Source organism: Scyliorhinus torazame, chromosome 3 (genome assembly GCF_047496885.1).
Source record: "Scyliorhinus torazame isolate Kashiwa2021f chromosome 3, sScyTor2.1, whole genome shotgun sequence".
Lineage (NCBI taxonomy): Eukaryota > Metazoa > Chordata > Chondrichthyes > Carcharhiniformes > Scyliorhinidae > Scyliorhinus > Scyliorhinus torazame.
The window spans coordinates 356,229,954-356,249,373 of record NC_092709.1 but is presented as its reverse complement, the minus strand read 5'-3'; positions in this window follow the sequence as shown (position 1 = coordinate 356,249,373).

The following is a 19,420-nucleotide window of genomic DNA, read 5'->3' as shown; positions in this document are numbered from 1 at the left end:
TCATTTAAATAATAATCCCTTTTGCCGTTATTCTTACCAAAATGGATAACCTCACATTTGTCAACATTGTATTCCATCTGCCAGACCCTAGCCCATTCACTTCGCCTGTCCAAATCCCTCTGCAGACTTCCAGTATCCTCTGCACTTTTTGCTTTACCACTTATCTTAGTGTCGTCTGCAAACTTGGACACATTGCCCTTGGTCCCCAACTCCAAATCATCTATGTAAATTGTGAACAGTTGTGGGCCCAACACTGATCCCTGAGGGACACCACGAGCTACTGATTGCCAACCAGAGAAACACCCATTAATCCCCACTCTTTGCTTTCTATTAATTAACCAATCCTCTATCCATGCTCCTACTTTCCCCTTAATGCCATGCATCTTTATCTTATGCAATGGAGCTGCGGATGGACTCACTTTGGAGCATCCGCGATGCTGAGGAGGTTGTGGATTGCACGTTCAGTGAGTTGGTCACACCGCAGATTAGGATTGGTGAGGGAGACAGGGAATGGGCGACCAAAAGGCAGAGAAAGAGCAGGAAGGCAGTGCAGGTGTCCCCTGTGGTCATCTCCCTCCAAAACAGGTATACTGTTTTGGATACTGTTGGGCGAGATGACTCACCAGGGGAAGGCAGTAATAGCTAGGCTCATGGCACCGTGGCTGGCTCTGCTGCACAGAAGGGCGGGAAAAAGACTGGCAGGGCTATAGTCATAGGGGATTCAATCGTAAGGGGAGTAGACAGGCGTTTCTGTGGTCGAAAACGAGACTCCCGAATGGTATGTTGCCTCCCGGGTGCACGGGTCAGGGATGTCTCAGATCGGCTGCAGGACATACTGAAGGGGGAGGGTGAACAGCCAGTTGTCGTGGTGCATATAGGCACCAACGATATAGGTAAAAAACGGGATGAGGTCCTACAATCAGAATTTAGGGAGTTAGGAGATAAGTTAAAAAGTAGGACCTCAAAGGTCCTATCTCAGGATTGCTATCAGTGCCACGAGACAGTCAGAGTAGAAATTCAAGAATAGTCAGAATGAATACGTGGCTTGAGGAAGGGGGTTCAGATTTTTAGGACATTGGAACCGGTTCTGGGGGCGGTGGGACCATTACAAATCGGATGGTCTGCACCTGGGCAGGACTGGAACCAATGTCCCAGGGGGGACTTTTGCTAACGCTGTTGGGGAGGTTTTAAACTAATGTGGCAGGGGGATGGGAACCATATTGGGAAGTTAGAGGTCAGTAAAGAGGCAGCAACTAAAGCCAGTAAGGTACTAATAATAAACTCAATGTGACTAAGGGGAAGAGTAGACAGGGAAGAGATGATGAACGCAAAGGGACAGGTGGCCTGAGGTGCATTTGTTTTAATGCGAGAAGTGTAGCAGGTAAGGCAGATGAACTTAAGGCTTGGATTAGTACCTGGGAATATGATGTTATTGGTATTACTGAGACTTGGTTGAGGGAAGGGCAAGACTGGCAACTAAATATCCCAGGGTATAGATGCTTCATGAGTGGTAGAGAGGGAGGTAAAAGGGGTGGAGGAGTTGCATTACTGGTCAGAGATGATATCACAGCTGTGATTAAGGAGGGCACGATGGAGGATTCGAGCACTGAGGCAATATGGGTAGAGCTAGGAAATAGGAAGGGTGCAGTAACATTGTTGGGACTTTACTACAGGCCTCCCAAAAGCGAGCGTGAAGTAGAGGTACAAATATGTAGACCGATTATAGAAAATGTAGGAGCAATAGGGTGGTCATGATGGGAGATTTTAACTTCCCCAACATTGAATGGGACTCATGTAGTGTTGGAGGCATACTTGGAGCAGAATTTGTAAGGAGCATCCAGGAGAGTTTTTTAGAGCAGTATGTAAATAGTCCAACTCGGGAAGGGGCCATACTGGACCTGGTATTGGGGAATGATCCCGGCCAGGTGGTTGGAGTCTCAGTCGGTGATTACTTTGGGAATAGCGATCACAATTCCGTAAGTTTTAGAATACCCATGGACAAAGACGAGAGTGGTCCTAAAGGAAGAGTGCTAAATTGGGGAAAGGCCAAGTATAACAAAATTCGGCAGGAGCTAGGGAATGTGGATTGGGAGCAGCTGTTTAAGGGTAAATCCACATTTGAAATGTGGGAGTCTTTTAAGGAAAGGTTGATTAGAGTGCAGGACAGACATGTCCCTGTGAAAATGAGGGATAGAAATGGCAAGATTAGGGAACCATGGATGACGGGTGGAATTGTGAGACTAGCTAAAATGAAAAACATGATGTGGAGATGCCGGCGTTGGACTGGGCAACAGCTTCTTCCCCGTTGTTACTAGACTCCTTTTTAAAAAATATATATTTTATTCAAGTTTTTTGGCCAAACATAACAATACGTAGTGTTTCTTTCACACAGCAATAAAACAATATAAATAACCGTGGCCAGTTTTAAACAAATAAATAAGTAATATATAAACAAATATCAAAAAACAAAACTAAATGGCAACTGCCTTGTCCAAAATAAATACTCTCCAAAAATACAATCCAGCAATCCAATATACAATTACATATACCAAATACCTATACATATACAATAACATCCCTGAGAGTCCGTCCGATTCCTCCCCCCCCCTCCCCCCTGGGTTGCTGCTGTTATCTACTTTTTTTCCATTCCCTCTATCTTTCTGTGAGGTAGTCGACGAACGGTTGCCACCGCCTGGTGAACCCCTGAGCCGAACCCCTTAACACAAACTTAATCCGTTCTAACTTTATGAACCCTGCCATATCGTTTATCCAGGTCTCCACCCCCGGGGGTTTGGCTTCTTTTCACATTAACAATATCCTGCGCCGGGCTACCAGGGACGCAAAGGCCAACACGTCAGCCTCTCTCGCCTCCTGCACTCCCGGCTCTTCTGCAACCCCAAATATAGCCAACCCCCAGCTTGGTTCGACCCGGACCCCCACCACCTTCGAAAGCACCTTTGCCACCCCCACCCAAAACCCCTGTAGTGCCGGGCATGACCAGAACATGTGGGTGTGATTCGCTGGGCCTCTCGAGCATCTCGCACACCTATACTCTACCCAAAAAAATTTACTAAGCCGTGCTCCAGTCATATGCGCCCTATGTAGCACCTTAAATTGTATCAGGCTTAGCCTGGCACATGAGGACGATGAGTTTACCCTACGTAGGGCATCAGCCCACAGCCCCTCCTCAATCTCCTCCCCCAGTTCTTCTTCCCATTTCCCTTTCAGCTCATCTACCATGATCTCCCCCTTGACCCTCATCTCCCTGTATATGTCCGCCACCTTACCGTCCCCCACCCATGTCTCTGAGATCACTCTATCCTGCACTTCCTGCGTCGGGAGCTGCGGGAATTCCCTCACCTGTTGCCTCGCAAAAGACCTCAATTGCATATACCGAAATGCATTCCCTTGGGGCAACCCATATTTCTCCGTCAGCGCTCCCAGACTCGCAAACGTCCCATCTACAAATAGATCTCTTAATTGTACTACCCCAGCTCTTTGCCATGCTCCAAATCCCCCATCCATTCTCCCCGGAACGAACCTATGATTGTTTCTTATCGGGGACAGCACCGAAACTCCCGTCCCTGCCCTATGCCGTCTCCACTGCCCCCAAATTCTCAATGTAGCCATCACCACCGGGCTTGTGGTGTATTTCTTTGGTGAGAACGGCAACGGCGCCGTCACCATTGCTTGCAGGCTAGTCCCCCTGCAGGACGCCCTCTCCAATCTCTTCCACACCGCTCCCTCCCCTTCTCCCATCCACTTACACACCATTGAAACATTGGCGGCCCAGTAGTACTCACTTAGGCTCGGTAGTGCCAGTCCCCCCCTGTCCCTACTACGCTGCAAGAATCCCCGCCTCACTCTCGGGGTCTTCCCAGCCCACACAAAACTCATAATGCTCTTCTCAATTCTTTTGAAAAAAGCCTTCGTGATCACCACCGGGGGGCACTGGAACACAAAAAGGAATCTCGGGAGGACCACCATTTTAACCGCCTGCACCCTCCCTGCCAACGACAGGGACACCATGTCCCATCTCTTGAAATCCTCCTCCATCTGTTCCACCAATCGTGTTAAATTACGCCTCTGTAATGTACCCCAATTCTTGGCTATCTGGATCCCCAGGTACCGGAAGTCCCTTGTTACCTTCCTCAACGGTAAATCCTCTATCTCTCTGCTCTGCCCCCCCGGATGCACCACAAATAGCTCACTTTTCCCCATGTTCAGTTTATACCCTGAAAAATCCCCAAACTCCCCAAGTATCCGCATTATCTCTGGCATCCCCTCCGCCGGGTTCGCCACATATAGCAACAAATCATCCGCATACAGAGATACCCGGTGTTCTTCTCCCCCCCCCCTAAGTACTCCCCTCCACTTCCTGGAACCCCTCAGTGCCATGGCCAGGGGTTCAATCGCCAATGCAAACAATAACGGGGACAGAGGGCATCCCTGCCTCGTCCCTCTATGGAGCTGAAAATAGTCAGACCCCCGTCCATTCGTGACCACGCTCGCCATCGGGGCCCTATACAGCAACTGTACCCACCTGATATACCCAACCCCAAAGCCAAATCTCCTCAACACCTCCCACAAATAATCCCACTCCACTCTATCAAATGCTTTCTCGGCATCCATCGCCACCACTATCTCCGCTTCCCCCTCTGGTCGGGGCATCATCATTACCCCTAGCAGCCTCCGTATATTTGTATTTAGCTGTCTCCCCTTCACAAACCCAGTTTGGTCCTCATGGACCACCCCCGGGACACAATCCTCTATCCTCATTGCCATTACCTTGGCCAGAATCTTAGCATCCACATTCAGGAGGGAAATGGGCCTGTATGACCCGCATTGCAGCGGGTCTTTTTCCTTCTTTAGGAGGAGCGATATCGTTGCCTCTGACATAGTCGGGGGCAGCTGCCCCCTTTCCCTCGCCTCATTAAAGGTTCTCATCAGTAGCGGGGCCAGCAAGTCCCAATATTTCTTATAGAATTCAACTGGGAATCCGCCTGGTCCCGGGGCCTTCCCCGCCTGCATGCTTCCAATCACTTTCACTACTTCCTCCGTCTCAATCTGTGCTCCCAGCCCCACTCTCTCCTGTTCCTCCACCTTAGGAAATTCCAGCTGATCCAGAAAGCACATCATTCTCTCCTTCCAGTCCGGGGGCTGCGCTTCATATAATCTTTCATAAAATGCCTTGAACAAACACTCCATTCACTCTATCCGCTCCCCGCTCCATCTCTCCCTCCTCATCTCTCACCCCCCCTATCTCCCTCGCTGCTCCCCTTTTCCTCAGTTGGTGGGCCAACAACCTACTCGCCTTCTCCCCATATTCGTACTGTACACCCTGTGCCTTCCTCCATTGTGCCTCTGCCTTACCCGTAGTCAACAAGTCAAATTCTACATGTAGCCTTTGCCTTTCCCTGTATAGTCCCTCCTCCGGTGCCTCCGCGTATTGTCTGTCCACCCTCAGCAGTTCTTTCAACAACCGCTCCCTTTCCCTACCCTCCTGCTTTCCTTTATGTGCCCTAATAGATATCAGCTCCCCTCTAACCACTGCCTTCAGTGCCTCCCAGACCACTCCCACCTGTACCTCCCCATTATCATTAATTTCCAAGTACCTTTCAATACACCCCCTCACCCTTAAACACCCCCCCTCATCTGCCAATAACCCCATGTCCATTCTCCAGGGTGGAAGCTGTTGTTTTCCTTCCCCTATCACCAGGTCCACCCAATGTGGAGCATGATCCGAGATGGCTATAGCCGTGTACTCCGTCCCCGTCACCTTTGGGATCAGTGCACTTCCCAAAACAAAAAAATCTATTTGTGAAAATACTTTATGTACATAGGAGAAAAACTAAAACTCCTTACTCCTAGGTCTACTAAATCTCCAGGGATCTACTCCTCCCATCTGCACCATAAAATCCTTAAGCACCCTAGCTGCAGCTGGCCTCCTTCCGGTCCGGGACCTCGATCTGTCCAGCCCTGGGTCCAGCACCGTATTAAAGTCTCCACCCATTACCAACTTCCCCACTTCTAGGTCCGGGATTCGTCCTAACATACGCCTCATAAAATTGGCATCATCCCAGTTCGGGGCATACACGTTCACTAATACCACCGCCTCCCTTTGCAGTTTGCCACTCACCATCACGTATCTGCCCCCACTATCCGCCACTATAGTCTTTGCCTCAAACATTACCCGCTTCCCCACTAGTATGGCTACCCCCCTGTTTTTTGCATCTAGCCCCGAATGAAACACCTGCCCCACCCATCCTTTGCGAAGTCTAACCTGGTCTGTCAGCTTCAGATGCGTCTCCTGAAGCATAACCACATCTGCCTTAAGTTTCTTTAGGTGTGCGAGTACCCGTGATCTCTTAATCGGCCCGTTCAGCCCTCTCACATTCCACGTGATCAACCGGGTTGGGGGGCTCTTTACCCCCCCCCCCCCCCCCCCCCCCCCCCCCTTGACGACTAGCCATTTCCTTTTTCAATCCAGCTCCTCACCCGGTTCCCACGTAGCTGTATCCCCCCCAGGCGGCGTCCCCCCCCCCCCGCCCCGACTCCCCCCTCCCATACCAGCTCCCCCTTCTCCCCAGCAGCAGCAACCCAGTTACCCCCCCCCCGCTAGATCCCAAGCTAGCTTAATTGCACCCCCCATGTTGCTCCCAGAAGTCAGCAAACTCTGGCTGACCTCGGCTTCCCCCCGTGACCTCGGCTCACACTGTGCGAGGCCCCCTCCTTCATGCTTCCCTGTTCCCGCCATGATTACCATAGCGCGGGAACAAAGCCCGCGCTTCCCCTTTTGGCCCCGCCCCCAATGGCCGCGCCCACAGCTCCTCATCCTCCCTCACCCCCTCCCCCACGACATGGGGAAGAGAGAGAAGTTACAGGGTCGCAGGTTTAACAATCTGGGAAGTCCTCTCTTCCCCCTGTTCCCCCCTTCATCCCACAAATTCACCCCCCCACTTTTGACCCAAACGTTCTTTTTCTGGCCCGCTCACTCCAGCTTCTCCTCGACAATAAATGTCCACGCCTCGTCTGCCGTTTCGAAATAGTGGTGTTTCCCTAGATGTGTGACCCACAGTCTTGCTGGTTGCAACATTCCGAATTTGACCTTCCTTTTATGCAACACCGCCTTGGCCCGATTAAAGCTTGCCCTCCTTCTCGCCACCTCCGCACTCCAATCTTGATACACGCGGATCACCGCATTCTCACACCTACTGTTCCGAGTTTTCTTGGCCCATCTGAGGACCATCTCTCTGTCCTTGTATCGGAGAAATCTCACAACTATTGCTCGAGGAATTTCTCCAGCCCTCGGTCTTCGCGCCATAACCCGATAGGCGCCCTCCACCTCCAGCGGACCCGTCGGGGCCTCCGATCCCATTAACGAATGCAGCATCGTGCTCACATATGCCCCGACGTCCACCCCTTCTGCACCTTCGGGAAGACCAAGAATCCTTAAGTCCTTCCTCCTCGCATTGTTCTCCAGCACCTCCAGCCTTTCCACACATCTTTTGTGTTGTGCCTCGTGGATCTCCGTTTTCACCACCAAGCCCTGTATGTCGTCCTCATTTTCAGCAGCCTTTGCCTGCACGACCCGAAGCTCCTGTTCCTGGGTCTTTTGCTCCTCCTTTAGCCCCTCAATCGCTTGTAATATCGGGGCCAACAGCTCCTTCTTCATCTCCTTTTTGAGTTCATCTACGCAACCCCGCTCACTCCAGCTTCTCCTCGACAATAAATGTCCAACTCTTGTTGGTCAGGGCCCCATATTAAACTGCCTCCTTCCGTCGCCATCTTGCTTTGTGCCTGCCTTCCTGGCCGCTGCTCTTGAGGATCCACCGCAATCCGGCTACTTTCCTCTCTTTTTTCCATCCGTGTCCAGGGGGGGATTCCCTTCTGGATTACCGCACAGTGTTATTTGCCGTTAAAATTGCCGATGGGGCTCCTATCAAGAGCCCAAAAGTCCGTTCCACCGGGAGCTGCCGAAACGTGCGACTTAGCTGGTCATCGCTGCACCCGGAAGTCGTTACTAGACTCCTAAATGACCCTCTCATGGACTGACCTGATTAATACTACACTCCTCAATGCTTCACCCAATGCCAGTGTCTATGCATTGACATTGTGGACCTTGTGTTGCCCTATTATGTATTTCCTTTTTATTTTATTTTATTTTCATGTACTTAATGACCTGTTTGAGCTGCTCGCAGAAAAATACTTTTCACTGTACCTCGGTACACGTGATAATAAACAAATCCAATCCAATATCTTTTCGAGATCCTTGGGAAGTTTGATTTGGGGAAAAAGTTCATATCTTGGGTAACTGTATAGGGCCCCCATGGCTAGTGTCCGCACTAATGCCCTGAGCTTGGGGTATTTTTTGTTGAGTAGGGCTATGAGACAGGGATGTCCAATGCCTCCGCTTCTATTCTCTTCAGCGATTGAACCATTGGCCATGGCGTTGAGATCTTCCAATAGGTGGAAGGGGATAAGTAGGGGAGGGAGGGACATAGAGTGACCTTGTACACAGATGATCTGCTTCTTTATATTATGGACCCAGTCTCCACTATGGATGAGATAATGAAGCTCCTTGGGAGTTTGGATTCCTTCTCTGGGTGAAAGTTGAATTTGGATCAGAGCAAATATTTCCCAGTCAATCCAATGGAGAGTGGCGCCGATCTGAGGATGTTGCTTTTTTGCCTGGTCAGATCTAGCTTTCAGTATCTGGGTCTCCGGGAGGCCCACAATTGGGCCTCGTTCCATGAATTAAATTGTGCTGGTCTGGTGAATGGGGTTCAATCTGACTTGGAGAAGTGGGATAAGCTCCCCCTGTCCTTGGTGGACATGGTTCAAACTATTCAAATGAATGTTCTCCCGAGGCTTTTATTTATTTTTCAGTGTCTCCCCATTTTCCTCCCTAAATCCTTTTTGTCAGAGTTAATAAATTGGTGTCCTCTTTTATTTGAGCGGACTCCAAGGATCCGTATGGCGTTTCTCCAGAGGGATAGACAGTCGGTCGTTTAGCTTTAACCAATTTGCTATTTTAGTAAAGATGATTAGATTTGATTTATTATTGTCACATGTATGAGTATACAGTGAAAAGTGTTGTTTCTTGCATGCTGTACAAACAATGCATACCGTACATAGGGAAGGAAGGAGAGACTGCAGAATATAATGTTACAGTCATAGCAAGGTGTAGAGAAAAGATCAACTTAATTCGGGGCAGGTCCATTCAAAAGTCTGATTGCAGTTGGAGCGACCTTTTGTATCTTTTTTTATGACGGAAGCAGGTGGAAGAGAGTATGTCCGGGGTGCGTGGGGTCTTTAATTATGCTGGCTGCCATTCCGAGGCAGCGGGAATTGTGGATAAAGGTAAATTTCTGCGGATGCTGGAATCTGAAAAAAACCCGGAAATGCTGGACAATCTCAGCAGGTCTGACAGCATCTGTGGAGAGAGAAAGGAGCTAACGTTTCGAGTCTGGATGACTCTTTCTCAAAGCTTTGTCAAACCCTTTGTCAAAGTCATCCAGACTCTAAACATTAGCTCCCTTCTCCACAGATGCGGTCAGACCTGCTGAGATTGTCCAGCATTTCCTGTTTCTGGTATTTTATTAGTGGCTGCCAATATTGAGAAAGTGCTGGGGTGGCTTAGTGATCAGAGTTCTGGATGGGGGCAAATGGAGGCATGTTCTTGTCGGGGATCTAGTTTAGGTATTTTCGTAACTGCCTCGCTTTCATTCTGTCCTGCGAAGCTTTCATCGAATCCGGTGGTGGTGTCCACCCTGAAGATCTGGAAGCAGTTCAGACAACATTTCAAATTTATTTCCATGTCGTTGTTGGGCCTCTGGCTGTGGTAATCATCTCTCTGTGCCGGCGGGCTTAGACTCGATATTTAGGTCGTGGGACGGGAAGGATCTAGAAAGGTTTGGACACTTGTTTGTGGAGGAAGGTTTGCCAGTTTTGAGGAGCTGTCGGTAAAGTTTCAATTCCCTGGGAATAATTTGTTTTGTTATTTCCAGATTTGTGACTTTTTGCAGAAGGCTTTCCTTCATTTCCCTTCACACCCCGTCCTCCTTGTTCAGGAGGATTTTATTTTTGCCCGGGTCTGTTGGGGGTAGTATTCCGGGTATAAATGGTGGAGTATTCCAGATATAAATGGTGGAGTATTCCGGGTATGAATGGGTCTCATGGAGGTGTATTCTGGGTATGAATGGGTCTGGTGGGGGGAGTATTCCGGCTACGAATGGGTCTGATGGAGTATTCCGGGTATGAATGGGTCTGATGGGGGAGTATTCCAGGTATGAATGGGTCTGGTGGGGGGAGTATTCCGGGTATGAATGGGTCTGGTGGGGGGAGTATTCCGGGTATGAATGGGTCTGGTGGGGGGAGTATTCCGGCTATGAATGGGGCTGGTGGGGGGAGTATTCCGGGTATGAATGGGTCTGATGGGGGAGTATTCTGGGTATAAGTGGGTCTGGTGGGGGGAGTATTCCGGCTATGAATGGGTCTGGTGGGGGTGGGGGTAGTATTCCGGGTATGAATGGATCTGGTGGGGGGAGTATTCCGGCTATGAATGGGTCTGGTGGGGGAGTATTCCGGCTATGAATGGGGCTGGTGGGGGGAGTATTCTGGGTATGAATGGGTCTGGTGGGGGGAGTATTCCGGCTATGAATGGGTCTGGTGGGTGCAGTATTACGGCTATGAATAGGTCTGGTGAGGGGAGTATTCTGGGTATAAATGGGTCTGGCGGGGGGAGTATTCCAGGTATGAATGGGTCTGGTGGGGGAGTATTCCAGGTATGAATGGATCTGGTGGGGGGAGTATTCCGGGTATGAATGGGTCTGATGGGGGGAGTATTCCGGCTGTGAATGGGGCTGGTGGGGGGAGTATTCCGGGTATGAATGGGTCTGATGGGGGGAGTATTCCGGCTATGAATGGGTCTGGTGGGGGGAGTATTCCGGGTATAAATGGGTCTGGTGGGGGGAGTATTCCAGGTATGAATGGGTCTTGTGGGGGAGTATTCCAGGTATGAATGGATCTGGTGGGGGGAGTATTCCGGGTATGAATGGGTCTGATGGGGGGAGTATTCCGGCTGTGAATGGGGCTGGTGGGGGGAGTATTCCGGGTATGAATGGGTCTGATGGGGGGAGTATTCCGGCTATGAATGGGTCTGGTGGGGGGAGTATTCCGGGTATGAATGGGTCTGGTGGGGGAGTTTTCCGGCTGTGAATGTGGCTGGTGGGGGGAGTATTCCAGGTATGAATGGGTCTGGTGGGGGTAGTATTCCGGGTATGAATGGGTCTGGTGGGGGTAGTATTCCGGGTATGAATGGGTCTGGTGGGGGGAGTATTCCGGGTATGAATGGGTCTGGTGGGGGGAGTATTCCGGGTATGAATTGGTCTGGTGGGGGAGTATTCCGGCTATGAATGGGTCTGGTGGGGGGAGTATTCCGGCTATGAATGGGTCTGGTGGGGGGAGTATTCCGGGTATGAATGGGTCTGGTGGGGGGAGTATTCTGGGTATGAATGGGTCTGGTGGGGGGAGTATTCCGGCTATGAATGGGTCTGGTGGGGGGAGTATTCCGGGTATGAATGGGTCTGGTGGGGGGAGTATTCTGGGTATGAATGGGTCTGGTGGGGGGAGTATTCCGGCTATGAATGGGTCTGGTGGGGGGAGTATTCCGGGTATGATTGGCCAGAACCTATCAACAGAGTCTGCCCCGGTTGACGAGGTGAAGACTAAGAGGGAGGGTGAATTGGGTCCTGTTCTGGATGAGGAGGTGTGGAGTGAGGTTTTTGATCCAGTTCATGGTGGTGCACGGGGCTCATCTGACCAAGGCAAGGATGAGTGGATTCTGTTCCGGGGTGAATGACAGGTGAGCGGTGTTCTCGGGGGCCGGCTAGTCGCACTCTGAAGGGCACCAACGGATGGGCAACAAATGCTAACCAGCAACGCCCACATCCCGGAAATTAATAAACAAATACTCATAAATTCTGGTTGTGTTCCAACTTGTTAAGGGCGCGCTTGAATGAAAATGTTTCGAAGTGTGGTAGCGAGCCGGAACTGCCTCGGACTTCCCGGCACTTGGTTCCACGAGGAACATTCATCGTTCCACTTAAGGAGGCCCCACAGGCTTTAGACGATTCAGCGGCACCACGCTCGCAAGCCCCCCGCGAACAAGGGAGAGCAGCACTTAAACTGCCCTCACACAGCCAACCCCTCCACTCGCAGCCATGGCACCGAGATGGCAGGTCTGGACGAGACAGCAGTAGGAGGCCTGCTGGATCCCAGGACCCAGCTGGGTCCCAGTCAGATGCTGAGCCTCTGGGGCAGGTTTACCCGGAGCTGGTGCAGTCGATAGGGTGTGGCTGTGATATTCAAAGGAGGATGTCGCCGACCCTCCAGCAGGTCCATAGCCAATTGGAGGAATCCCAGAGGCTGCAGGCGCAGGAGATGGCGCTGGCAATGCGTGGCACCGAAGCCAACACTGCTAGGTGGCGACCGCAGTGGAGAGCCTGGTGCACAAAATCAACAGCATGAATGGAGGTCTCCAAGGCGCGGCGGAGTCGGTGACGACCATGGCTGAGGGCCTCGACATAATGTCCGACTCGATGGGGACATGACCCGGTACCAGGTGGGCATTGCCGAGGCACTGCAAGGCGTGGCCCAATCACTAAGGCATCAACACCATGGTGCAGAGATTGGGGAGCCGCCAGGGCTGACAGAGCCAAATAAGCCGGGCTCAATCTAGCTGCCCCGCCATCATGAGGTGAACTCCAGGGCCCAATGGGCACTGACCTGGAGCAGAGGCACTGGGTGCCAACCTGAACCCATCCTATGGAGTGGTGATGGTGGCCACCAATCCCCCTTGTTCCACCCGTCTGACGAGGCCACATCTTGCAGTCAGCACCTGGAACAGGGCGGCACAGCTGTGCAAGTGGCGCAGGCAAGTGTGCCGGGGTCTTCCGGCTCCAGAGGATGCCCGCCAAGGGCATCGGAGACCACGGGACCTAGTAAGTAGCAGGCTGCCTCCACCTCTGATGTGCATCCTGGAAATACACCGAGATGTAGTGGTACAGCACGGAAGGACATTGAGGATCACTGAAAGGGCACTGGGGGAGAGGGGGTGGGAAGGGGGTAAGTAGGAGTTGAGGGAGATAGTGTATGTTGAGGGGTTGGAGAGGGTGGGGCGGTGGTGTACACAGTTTGAGACAAATTTACACTCCTTCAGCACAACCAGCATTCCCTCTCTGGCTCTTGGTTCCGCAATGCAGGCTGACCACCAAACCCATGCCCCATCCCCCCAGACTTCGGGGTCCTGTCCCCCCACCCGGCCGCAGTGGGGGCCCCTGCTCACCGGATCCCACACCCTGCACCCCAGACACCTGAACACAATGTTGCCTTGACCGGGCGCAGGTCCCCTCACTGATGATCACCCATCCTTCAGCCACTGACATGTCGCCAGGCCGAGGGCCCACCCCTGGGCGCTTGGATGTTGGTTGCTGTGTCTGTGGTGTTGCCTCCCACAGTGTTGAGGCCTAGTGTCCAGGCATCACAGTCTGATTGGGATGCTGGGCAATAATCCCACATGCTACATGGCACGCCTACCCCCCGGCGATCCACTTGGGATGTGTGAAGTGATCACAAAGCGACGATTGCCAATTCCTTGTTAGCCTTCAGCCGCACGGCCAGAGCCTCTGCAGTCATTGGAGGTTATGTGTGGTCAGTGGGGCAGAGATGCAGGGACGAGGGTTTCGCCCAGGTACATACAATCGAGGGTCGGCGTGGAGGACCCGCGCATGGTTCTCCCCCCCCCCCCCCCGAAGAGGGAGTGCCCCCCCCCCCCCGCCCCCGATACCCCTGGACACCCCCGGTTGCCCTCCACACCCTCCGAGCACATGGGCAGCAAGCCCTGTGCCCCCGGGCTCTTTGCCTGTGAGCGAACATGGCTACTCACCTTTGCGGGTCCCTGAAGCAGCCCTTCCGCCAGGTTCACGTCTTTCAAAAGGAGTACTAATTGGCGCCCACATCACTACTTGAAATGGGAAATGGGGTGGCCCCCCCCCCGTTTCTTGTATGGAAATCGGTCTTAAGTGGTGAATATTGGTTTCCCGCCACGCTATGACAGGACCCCGATATTGCCTATGGGAGCGAGCCGGTTAGATCACGAATGGTTTGGCGGCCGGCGTGGATCTCATTGTTGGCCTCTCCCGCTATTCACCTTCCTCGTCTCGCTCGAGCGAGAGCGCAACGAGATCATTGAATCTCGCCCTGTATTTTTGGGTTTCTTTCTTTTGTAAAAAAAAATATTTATTCAAGTTTTTCAACAAATTTTCAACAAACCCCCGCCCCCCCCAACAAAAAGAAAGCAAGAAGAACACAAGTAGAAATTATACATTGGATTTCCACTTGTACAATAAGCCCCCTTCTAACAGTAAACAGCACAAATAGGGGGGGAAAAAACACCTTGACCCAAACCCTCCCCCCAAGAGAAACCCCCCCCCCCCCGGCCCTGGGCTGCTGCTGACCTCCTCCTATCGCTCCACGAGATAGTCTACGAATGGTTGCCACCGCCTGAGGAACCCCTGCACAGACCCTCGTAAGGAAAACTTTATCCTCTCCAGCTTGATGAAACCTGTCATGTCATTGATCCAAGCTTCCACACTAGGGGGCTTCACATCCTTCCATAGTAGCAAAATCCTCCGCCGGGCTACCAGGGACGCAAAGGCCAGGATACCGGCCTCTTTCGCCTCCTGCACTCCCGGCTCGTCCGATACCCCAAATAATGCTAATCCCCAGCTCGGCTTGACCCAGGTATTCACCGCCTTGAACATAGTCCTCGCAAAACCCCTCCAAAACCTATCCAGTGCCGGGCATGACCAGAACATATGGACGTAATTTGCCGGGCTCCCCGAGCACCTCCCACATCTGTCCTCCACTCCAAAGAACCTACTCAATCTCGCCCCTGTCATATGCGCTCTGTGAGTAACCTTGAACTGTATTAGGCTGAGCCTGGCGCAAGAGAAGGAAGAATTAACCCTACTCAGGGCATCAGCCCACACACCCTCACCTAACTCCTCCCCAAGTTTCTCCTCCCACTTGCCCTTGAACTCCTCCCCCGAGGCCTCCTCCTCTTCCTGCAGCTCATGATAAATCGCCGAAACCTTGCCTTCTCCAATGTTGCTAACTTTTGGTTGGCTCTTATTTCGTAGTTTGCTCTGTTTGTTTAACCTTTGCTCTAGAGTCGCCAAGTATCTTTATGATACCGCCACGAGGTTCAAGTTCAAGTAATGATCAATAACTCAACACACCAATTAGTAAGATTCAAATCAAAACACATTTATTATACACAGTAAATCACTACTCATGCATAACCTCTACTTTCTAGACTATTCCTATCACTAAAAGGCCTATACTTAGCTTCGGAATTGGCCCACCAGGTGAGGTGAACAAATGGCCTTTCGTTCGGTCCTGAGTCTGCAGGATTCAAAGCTGGTATGGGCTGGAGCTAGGAGCGCCTATCTCGTAGTGAGCGTTGACTGGAGACTTACTTGGTTGATGCGGCAGCTTAGACAGGTCACTCTCACGGGTTGATTCAAGTTGCTGAGTGACCCTGCCAAAGAAGGACGATTTGAACTTGGGGGGCTTTACTTTATAGTCCCCAGGTGCTTCCCGCCCTTCGGGGCGGACCCCGTACCTGGTTCCAAGTGATTGGACTGCGTTCCAATCATTTTGATCGATTTATCCAATACTGGAGTTGTTCCCTGATCGCTGGGCGGTCCCTAAATGTCCGTTGATCTTTCTTTGTCTTGGCTCCTGCTGGCGCCGAGGAGTCTGGCTTGGCTTTATTCACCTTAACTGTTGCAATTGTGCCTGTGAATCGCACATTACTATGCAGATGGCTGCTGGTTTCAGTGCTGTCTGGTTTTTGCAAGTTTCAATACACGGGATTCCTGCACTTGCTCGTCTTTGCTTGTGTTGGCTGAATTTCCCTTCAGTCTTTGAGGTTCTCCATTTTAAGTCGGGAAGTGGCCAACCCAGGTGGCTACACCAACCCATACACCTAAAATCACCCTGTCCTGAATCCCACATGCCAGAAGCAGCGGGAATTCCCTCACCTGCCGCCTCACAAATGCCCTCACTTGCATGTACCTGAAAGCGTTTCCCGGGGGTACCCAAACTTCTCCTCCAACGCCCCCAGGCTCGCAAACGTCCCATCGATGAACAGGTCCCCCATTCTTCTAATCCCTGCCCGATGCCAGCTCCGAAACCCCCCATCCATCCTTCCCGATACGAACCGATGGTTCTCCCGAATCGGGGACCAAACTGAGGCCCCCACCTTGCCCCTGTGTCGCCTCCACTGCCCCCAGATCTTCAACATCGCCGCCACCACCGGACTCGTGGTGTACCTTGTCGGCGAGAGCGGCAGAGGTGCCGTCACCAGCGCCCTCAGGCTCGTGCACACACAGGACGCCATCTCTAGCCTCTTCCACGCCGCTCCCTCTCCCTCCATTACCCACTTACAGATCATCGCCACATTGGCTGCCCAATAGTAGCCACACAGATTCGGCAGCGCCAGCCCCCCCCTGTCCCTGCTACGCTCCAGAAACACTCTCTTCACCCTCGGGGTCTTATTTTGCCCACACAAATCCCATGATGCTCCTGCTTACTCATTTGAAAAAGGCCTTATGAATCAAAATAGGAAGGCACTGGAACACAAAGAGAAACCTCGGGAGATCCGTCATTTTTACCGATTGCACCCTACCCGCTAGTGAGAGTGGCAGCATATCCCATCTTTTAAAATCCTCCAACACCTGCTCCACCAACTGCGTCAAGTTGAGCTTGTGCAGGGCCCCCCAACTCCTAGCTACTTGGATCCCTAGGTACCGAAAGCTCCTTTCCACCCTCTTCAACGGTAGCTCGTCTATCCCCCTTCCTTGGTCCCCTGAGTGCACCACAAAGAGCTCACTCTTCCCTACGTTGAGTTTATACCCCGAAAAGTCCCCAAACTCCCTAAGGATCTGCATGACCTCCGCCATCCCCTCCACTGGATCCGCAACATACAACAACAGGTCATCGGCATACAACGACACCCGGTGTTCCTCTCCCCCCCCCCCCCCCCGAACAAATCCCCTCCATTTCCTGGACTCCCTCAGTGCCATGGCCAGCGGCTCAATTGCCAGTACAAACAACAAGGAGCGAGATCGGTCTATACGACCCACATTCCAATGGATCCTTGTCCTGCTTCAAGATCAAAGAAATCAGCGCCCTGGACATTGTTGGGGCAAGGTCCCCCTCCCTCGCCTTATTAAAAGTCCTCACTAGCAACGGGCCCAGCAGGTCCACGTTTTTCCTGCAGAATTCAACCGGGAACCCATCCGGCTCCGGGGCCTTCCCCGCCTGCATGCTCCCCAATCCTTTAACCAGCTCCTCCAGCCCAATCGGCGCCCCCAAACCAGCCACCTCCCCCTCCTCCACCCTCGGGAACCTCCGCTGATCTAGGAATCGTCGCATCCCCATCTCCCCCGCTGGGGGCTCAGACCTGTACAGATCCCCATCGAAGTCCCTAAATACCTTGTTTATTCTCACCACACTCTGCACCGTATTCCCCCCCCTCTATCCTTAACTCCACCAATCTCCCTCGCTGCCTCCCTCTTACGAAGCTGATGTGCCATCCGGCTCGCCTTCTCCCCATACTCATACGTCGCCCCCTGCACTTTCCTCCACTGTGCCTCTGCTTTCCCCGTGGTCAACAGGTCGAATTCCGTCTGGAGTTCCGTCGCTCCCTCAGTAACCCCTACTCGGGGGCCTCTGCAGACCTCCTGTCCACCCTTAAAATCTCCCCCACCAACCTCTCCTTCCCCTCGCTCTTCTCCCTGTGGGCCCTAATTGAGATTAGCTCTCCCCTGACCACCGCCTTCAACGCCTCCCAGACTACCCCCACCTGCACCTCCCTGTTGTCGTTGGCCTCCAAATATCTTTCAATACACCCCCGCATCCCCCCTCATCCGCCAACAGTCCCACATCCAGGCTCCACAGCGGGCGCTGGTCCCTCTCCTCCCCCAACTCCAGCTCCACCCAATGCGGTGCGTGGTCCGAGATAGCTATGGCCGAATATTCCGTTCCCTCCACTTTCGGGATTAGCGCCCTACTCAAAATGAAAAAATCTATCCGGGAGTAGGCTCTATGGACGTGGGAAAAGAAGGAAAATTCCCTGGCCAGCAGCCTGGCAAACCTCCATCAATCCACTCTCCCCATCTGGTCCATAAACCCCCTGAGCACCTTGGCCGCAGCCGGCCTCTTACCCGAGCTGGACCTAGAACGATCCAGTGCTGGGTCCAGCACCGTATTGAAGTCCTCCCCCCCCCCCCCCCATTATCAAGCTTCCTACCTCCAGATCCGGAATCCGACCCAGCATGCGTTTCATAAATCCGGCATCATCCCAATTCGGGGCATATACGTTCACCAGTACCACCCGCACCCCCTGCAACCTACCGCTCACTATCACATATCGACCTCCATTATCCACTTCAATATTCAGTGCCTCGAACGACACCCGCTTCCCCACCAGTATTGCAACCCCTCTGTTCTTCGCATCCAGCCCTGAATGAAAGACCTGCCCGACCCATCCCTTTCTCAGCCTAACCTGATCTGCCACCTTCAGATGTGTCTCCTGGAGCATAACCACGTCTGCCTTCAGGTGCGCGAGCACCTGGGCCCTCTTGACCGGCCCGTTCAGGCCCCTCACATTCCAAGTTATCAGCCGGATCGGGGGGCTACTCGCTCCGCCCCCCCCTGCCGACTAGCCATCTCCTATTCTAGGCCAGCCACGTGCCCGTGCCTCCCGCACCCTCCAGTCCCCCAGGCGGCGGACCCCCGCCCCGACCACCTCTCCTACTTCCAGCTCCCCTTTGGCCAATGCAGCAGCAACCAAGTTGCGCGCCCTCCCCCCTTCCCCTTCCTCCCCCCCGCCAGATCCTCATCTAGCCATTCCTTTTTGCGGCCTTACCCCAACTCCCCATCCGCGGGCCTCCACTCCCCCCTTTCCTCCGTGGGGCCCTGCCCCTCCAACACCGACGCCCACACTCTCTCACATCAAATCCATTCACCCATCCCCACCCAGCACTCAAACAAACAGAACATTCCCCAAATGCAGTACAGTAAACATGTCCCCCACGACAAACCCTCAATTTGAGTCCAACTTTTCTGTCTGTATAAAGGTCCATGCCTCATCAGGCGTGGTGATGCCGTAGGTTTCTTTCTTGAACAGCATGTCAGAGATACTTAACGTCGAACTGAAACCTTGTCCGTTGGTGGCCATTTTTAGGGTGTCAGACTGGCCAGAGCTCCAGATGTGATGGCGAATGTCCTCACCTTTGCCCTGTTATAGCCCAGAGGCGAGTCCTGCTGAAATAGAGGTCTCCGACTT